This window comes from Euprymna scolopes, chromosome 33, assembly GCF_053919585.1.
Source record: "Euprymna scolopes isolate OS-2025 chromosome 33, ASM5391958v1, whole genome shotgun sequence".
In the NCBI taxonomy this organism is placed as follows: Eukaryota; Metazoa; Mollusca; class Cephalopoda; order Sepiida; family Sepiolidae; genus Euprymna; species Euprymna scolopes.
In genome coordinates, this window is record NC_136514.1 from 18,123,556 (window position 1) to 18,131,055 (window position 7,500).

Here is a 7,500-nt window from a genome sequence, read left to right on the forward strand (position 1 = left end):
CTTTTGAATCTCAAACACTTTCAATACTGTGCACTGATATTTTCTTTTTTGCAATATAAGCACATTCATGATTTTTTTTACAAACGTTAAAAACTTTCACATTGTGTAGCAATATACTGAAACAATTATAAAAATATTTGTTTTTATTTTGAATGATGCAGGGCATCCGAAGAGAGATTTTTCTAACAAAATGAAAGTATAATTTTTAGCAATAGGTATCTAGGAAAAGGCCACTACATATGTTATGAGTTCCAAATTTCCACAACCTGGCAAATACTGGTACACGCTAGCAAATTTAGATTTGCAATTACAGAATATGATTCTAATTTTTTCCTTTGCTCTTTATTCTAACACTACACTAAGTTTACTGTGTTATTTCGCTACAGTTGATATTGTGTAGAACAATAAGAAAATCATAGTGAACAATGCATTCAACAAAATTTCACACACATTTCTAGATACCTATATCTAATAAGTTCAAAAGAAAGGACACACTTAGGGAGGTATTTTGGTGGTCAAGTCACTAATAAGAGATTAGCTGGTTTCCCGGCATAGCCCAGGATATAATAAAGATTGACTGAAATACATGTTCTAGCTGGTTTCTAGGCGTTGCCAGGGATGTAATATAGACACATTATGTTGTATATTACCTGTTCTCTTCTCCCTAAGGTAAAACAATTTCATATACATGCTGTAAATTACCTATGCTAGGGATAAAACATGAACAATACCAGTCCTAGGGTAGATAAAACAAATAATACATAGAGATGAAAGATTCCTCTCCCCTAAGAATCAAACATATGTTCAATATCTGCTTTTGTTTTTTCATTGTTTATACGGTCCCGAGCAACGCCGGGTAGCCCTGCTAGTCTATATATATAAAAGGCAAAAATCGGTGTGTATGTATGTATGTATGTATGTATGTATGTTTGTTTGTAACGCTAAAACTTTTGAAAGACGGAACCAGAGTTGACAAATTTGGTATCATATTGCACCTTGATCACCCGGATGACAAATATCGAAATTTCACGTCAAACGGACCAGTAGAAAGGGGTCAACTGATCGTTTTTCTCCTAGGGGGGCCCCCAAAAAAACCTGTCATTTTAACGTTATTCAATACGTGTCACGTGACGTGACGTCAGCTCAAACTTTTGACAGACACAACCAAAGTTGACAAATTATGTATCATATTGAACCTTGATCACCCGCATGACAAATATCGAAATTCCACACCAAACGGACCATTAAAAGGGGGTGAACTGATCATTTCTCTCCTAGGGGGGCCCCCAAAAAAACCTGTCATTTTAATGTTAATATTACATAATCCAAAAACGCTTAGTCATGTCACGTGACGTGACGTCAACATCCAGTAATGGCGAACAAATGTAAACAAACACTTTGTTTTACCGATACTTTTGTAATTTCTCTTCTGCTTTGTTCTAGAGATTATTAAACTCCATGACAATGTCTCCAACGTATTTAACTGGTTAAAAATAGTATTTATACAAGAGTTTTAACGAAAAATATCAGGAAAAAATGTACAGGAATAAAAAAAAATTCAGCTTTCAAAATATTCGTCGATAAAAAAACCGATCTTTATATTTACGCTAGCCATTTTGTATATTACCACGTGACCTGCTATCTCTTAAACTGGAGGGGGGGGGGATCCACTTGAATCCAACAAAACCAGTAATTTTTTTTTCTATTATATATACATCATTTTCTATAAAATTAAGTGTAGACTTTATAATTAAAACAAAAAATGTTATTCATACTAAAAAAAAAAACGCTTAGTCATGTCACGTGACGTGACGTCAACATCCACTAATGGCGAACAATTGTACCTATTTACTATGCCTCCCCACGGGACAGAGTTAGACACCAGGGTCGTTTTTTAACGTGGAGAAAAGGTACAAAAATAAAAATTGTCTCAGTCGTGGAGGATTTCTCCTCCACCGAAAGAGAACAAGAAATAGAAGTGCAGCATCTGAAGAACAGATACTACACTTTGATCTTGACCAAAAGGCCAAGAATGCGAACAATTGTAAATAACAACTTTTTTCACAAAACCAACACCGTCTTTCTTTTTTTTCTCTCTCTTTCTCTCTCTCACCCACTTACTCTTCCCTCTCTCTCACCCTCTTTCTCTTGACGTCACACCACTGTTAAACTGTGGGGGGGGAACACATTCCCAGGCATTATCTCCTATAGATGCACATTTTATTAGAAATTCAGCTTTCAAAATATTAGACGATAATAAAAATATAAAACCAACACCCTCTTTCTCTTTTCTCTCTCTCTCACCAACTTACTCTTCTCTCTCTCTCACCCTCTTTCTCTTGACCTCCTACTACTGTTAAACTGTGTGTGTGTGGGGGGGGGGGAAGAGGCAGCTTGAAAACCAACAAAAACAGTGCACAGTTTCCCAAGCATTTGGGGTGGGAAGGGGGGGAAGAAGCCGAGCGCACAGTTTCGTGTGAGAGAGAGAGAACAATTCTCAACCTATATACTCAACAAATTTTTTATCTACAGATTTGAAAGTTTGTATATAGGGTATTCAGACATATGGAAATATATCTAGCATAATCTATCTATTATATCTATAAAAGTGAAAATGTGTGTGTGTGTGAGGTAGCCAGAGAGAGAGAGAGAGAGAGAGAGAGAGAGAGAGAGAGAGAGAGAGAGAGAGACAACAATTCTCAACCTATATATTCAATACATTTTTTATCTACAGATTTGAAAATTTGTATATAGGGTATTCAGACATATGGAAATATATCTAGCATAATCTATCTATTATATCTATAAAAGTGAAAATGTGTGTGTGTGTGTGTGTGTGTGTGTGTGTGTGTGCGTAAGAGAGAGAGAGAACAATTCTCAACCTATATACTCAACGTATTTTTATCTACGGATTTTAAACTTTGTATATAGGGTATTCAGACATATAGAAATATATCTAGCATAATCTATACATTATATCTATAAAAGTGAGAATGTGAGTGTGTGAGAGAGAGAGAACAATTCTCAACCTATATATTCAACAAATTTTTACCTACAGATTTGAAAATTTGTATATTGGGTATTCAGACATATGGAAATATATCTAGCATAATCGATCTATTATATCTATAAAAGTCAGAATGTTTGCGTGTGGTTGTGTGTGTAAGGTTGCGAGAGAGAGAGAGAACAATTCTCAACCTATCTATTCAATAAATTTGTTATCTACAGATTTGACCATTTGTATATAGGGTATTCAGACATATGGAAATATATCCAGCATAATCTATCTATTATATCCATAAAAGTGAGAATGTGTGCGTGAGAGAGAGAGAGAGAGAGAGAGAGAGAGAGAGTAAGTACAATTCTCACCCTATATATTCAACAAATTTTTTATCTACCGATTATAAAATTTGTATATAGGGTATTCAGACATATAGAAAAATTTCTAGCATAATCTATCTATTATATCTAGAAAAGTGAGAATGTGTGTTAAAGAGAGAGAAAGAAGAGAGAGAGAGAGAACAATTCTCAACCTATATATTCAACTAATTTTTATGTACAGATCTGAAAATTTGTATACAGGGTATTCAGACATATGGAAATATATCTAGCATAATCTATTATATCTATAAAAGGTAGAATGTGTGTGTGTGTTTGTGAGTGAGTGAGTGAGTGAGTGAGAGAGAGAGAGAGAGAGAACAATTCTCAACCTATATACTCAACAAATTTTGTATCTACAGATTTGATAATTTGTATATAGGGTATTCAGACATAAGGAAATATATCTAGCATAATCTATCTATTATATCTATAAAAGTGAGAATGTGTGTGAAAGAGAGAGAGAGAGAACAATTCTCAACCTATATATTCAACAAATTCTATCTTTACAGATTTGAAAATTTGTATATAGGGTATTCAGACATTTGGAAATATATCTAGCATAATCTATTATATCTATAAAAGTGAGAATGTGTGTGTGAGAGAGAGAGAAAGAACAATTCTCAACCTATATACTCAACAAATTTTTTATCTACAGATTTAAAAATTTGTATATAGGGTATTCAGACATATAGAAATATATCTAGCATAACCTATCTATTATATCTATAAAATGACCATGTGTGTGTGTGAGAGAGAGAGAGAGAGAGAGTCAGAGAGAGAGAGAGAACAATTTTCAGCTTGTGTGTGTGTGAGAAAGAGAGAGAGAGAAAGAGAGGAAGGAAAATTCTCACCCTATATATTCAACAAATTTTTTATCTACATATTAGAAAATTTGGATATAGGGTATTCAGACGTATGGAAATATATCTAGCATAATCTATCTATTATATCTATAAAAGTGAGAATGTGTGTGTGAGAGAGAGAGAAAGAGAGAGAGAGAGAGAGAACAATTCTCAACCTATATATTCAACTAATTTTTTATCTACAGATTTGAAAATGTGTATATTGGGTATTCAGACATATGTAAATATATCTGGCATAATCTATGTATTATATCTATAAAAGTGTGAATGTGAGTGATGGAAAGAGCAAAAAATTCTCAACCTATATAACCTATAAAAGTGAGAATATGTGTGAGAGAGAGAGAGAGAGAACAATTCTCAACCTATATATTCCACACATTTTTGGGCACAGATTTGGAAATTTGTATATAGGGTAGGCAGACATATAGAAATATATCTAGCATAATCTATCTATTATATCTATAAAAGTGAGAACTTGTGTGTGTGTGTGTGTGTGTGAGAGAGAGAGAGAGAACAATTCTTAACCTACATACTCAACAAATTTTTTACCTACAGTTTAGAAAATTTGTATATAGGGTATTCAGACATATGGAAATATATCTAGCATAATCTATCTATTATAACTACAAAAGTTAGAATGTGTGTGTGAGAGAGAGAGAGAACAATTCTAAACCTATATATTCAACAAATTTTTTATCTACAGATTTGAAACTTTGTATATAGGGTATTCAGACATATGGAAATATATCTAGCATAATCTATCTATTTTATCTATAAAAGTGAGAATGCGTGTGTGTGAGATAGCGAGAGAGAGAGAGAGAAAAAGAGAGAGATAAAAATTCTCAACCTATACATTCAACAAATTTTTTATCCACAGATTTGAACATTTGTATATAGGGTGTTCAGACATATAGAAATATATCTAGCATAATCTATCTATTATATGTATAAAAGTGAGAATGTGTGTGTGTGTGAGAGAGAGGACAATTGTCAACCTATGTATACAACAAATTTTTTATCTACAGATTTCAAAATTTGTATATTGGGCATTCAGACATATTTCAATATATCTGGCATAATCTGTCTATTATATCTATAAAAGTGAGAATGTGTGTGATAGAGAGAGAGAGAACAATTCTCAACCTATATACTCAACAAATTTTTTATCTACAGATTTGAAAATTTGTATATAGGGTATTCAGACATATGGAAATATATCTAGCATAATCTATTATATCTATAAAAGTGAGAATGTGTGTGTGTGTGAGAGAGAGAGAGAGAGAGAACAATTCTCAACCCATATACTCAACAAATTCTTTATCTACAGATTTTAAAATTTGTATATAGAGTATTCATACAAATAGAAATATATCTAGGATAATCTTTCTATTATATCTATAAAAGTGAGAATGTGTGTGTGTGTGAGCGAGAGAGAGAGAGAGAGAGAGAACAGTTCTCAACCTATACATTCAACAAATTTTTATATATAGGGTATTCAGAAATATCGAAATATATCTAGCATAATCTATTATATCTTTAAAAGTTAGAATGTGTGTGTGTGAGAGATAGAGAGAACAATTCTCAACCTATGCACTCTACAAATTTTTTATCTACAAATTAGAAAATTTGTATATAGGGTATTCACACATATGGAAATATATCTAGCATAATCTATCTATTATATCTATAAAAGTTAGAATGTGTGTGTGAGGTAGCCAGAGAGAGAGAGAGAGAGAGTAAGAACAATTTTCAACCTATATATTCAACAAATATTTGATCTACAGATTAGAAAATTTGTATATAGGGTATTCAGACATATGGAAATATATCTAGCATAATCTATCTATTATATCTCTAAAATTGAAAATGTGTGTGTGAGAGAGAGAGAACAATTTTCAACCTATATACTCAACAAATTTTTTTATCTACAGATTTGAAAATTTGTATATAGGGTATTCAGACATATGGAAATATATCTAGAGTAATCTATCTATTATATCTATAAAAGTGAGAATGCGTGTGTGTGTGAGAGAGAGCGACACAGAACAATTCTCAACCTATATATTCAACAAATTTTTTATGTACAGATCTGAAATATCACATTTGTATAGAAGTAGAAATCTTGATACCTACTCTGATACCTAATAAAAGAAAGGACACTCTTTAGGGCGGATTTTGATTATAACAAGTCACTAATTAGAAATTATAATAAACATTCTAATAATTTAAGAATTTTACCAAAATAAAATTGCATGGTAATCACCCAATTTCTGCCACAAAATTTTGATTGGCAGAACTCATAAACATAAAATATATATTTTCTAATTTCATCTTTTTTTTTTCTTTTTACATAATCTGGTTTGATGTTTTCCCAAATATTCAAATCACTATATTTTGCTGCTTAATATCAAATACAGCAACTGAGTTATTTTTATGCATCAAACAATTACATTTTCTCATTCATCCAAACTAATCACTGAACATCAATTTCATATTTTCTTCACTAAAATATTACTGTGCTTGATGTCATCAAGTGGAGCGGATCATTTTTTTTTCATTTGTTCACACATTTTTCCAATTTATATATATTTTAAAGATTCTTAGCCTATGTCATTGCATACCAATCTGTTTATTAAAAGTTAAGGTTCACTGTAAACACATATGTTACACCAAAATAAAAACGCTTCAGATAATGTCTTGATATTCAATTCAGTTTCTCACATGACATCTTATGAAGTTAGTAGAAATGTTACAGACTTTTGAATCTCAAACACTTTCAATACTGTGCACTGATATTTTCTTTTTTGCAATATAAGCACATTCATGATTTTTTTTACAAACGTTAAAAACTTTCACATTGTGTAGCAATATACTGAAACAATTATAAAAATATTTGTTTTTATTTTGAATGATGCAGGGCATCTGAAGAGAGATTTTTCTAACAAAATGAAAGTATAATTTTTAGCAATAGGTATCTAGGAAAAGGCCACTACATATGTTATAAGTTCCAAATTTCCACAACCTGGCAAATACTGGTACATGCTAGCAAATTTAGATTTGCAATTACAAAATATGATTCTAATTTTTTCCTTTGCTCTTTATTCTAACACTACACTAAGTTTACTGTGTTATTTCGCTACAGTTGATATTGTGTAGAACAATAAGAAAATCATAGTGAACAATGCATTCAACAAAATTTCACACACATTTCTAGATACCTATATCTAATAAGTTCAAAAGAAAGGACACACTTAGG

The 7,500-nt window shown here is 31.7% G+C and overlaps 1 pseudogene; it reads right to left on the reverse strand.

Annotated features, from left to right (window-relative positions):
- Nucleotides 1-1,905: 1,905 nt before the first annotated feature.
- Nucleotides 1,906-2,039, reverse strand: LOC145258496 (U2 spliceosomal RNA; annotated as a pseudogene).
- Between the last annotated feature and the right edge of the window lie 5,461 nt (nt 2,040-7,500).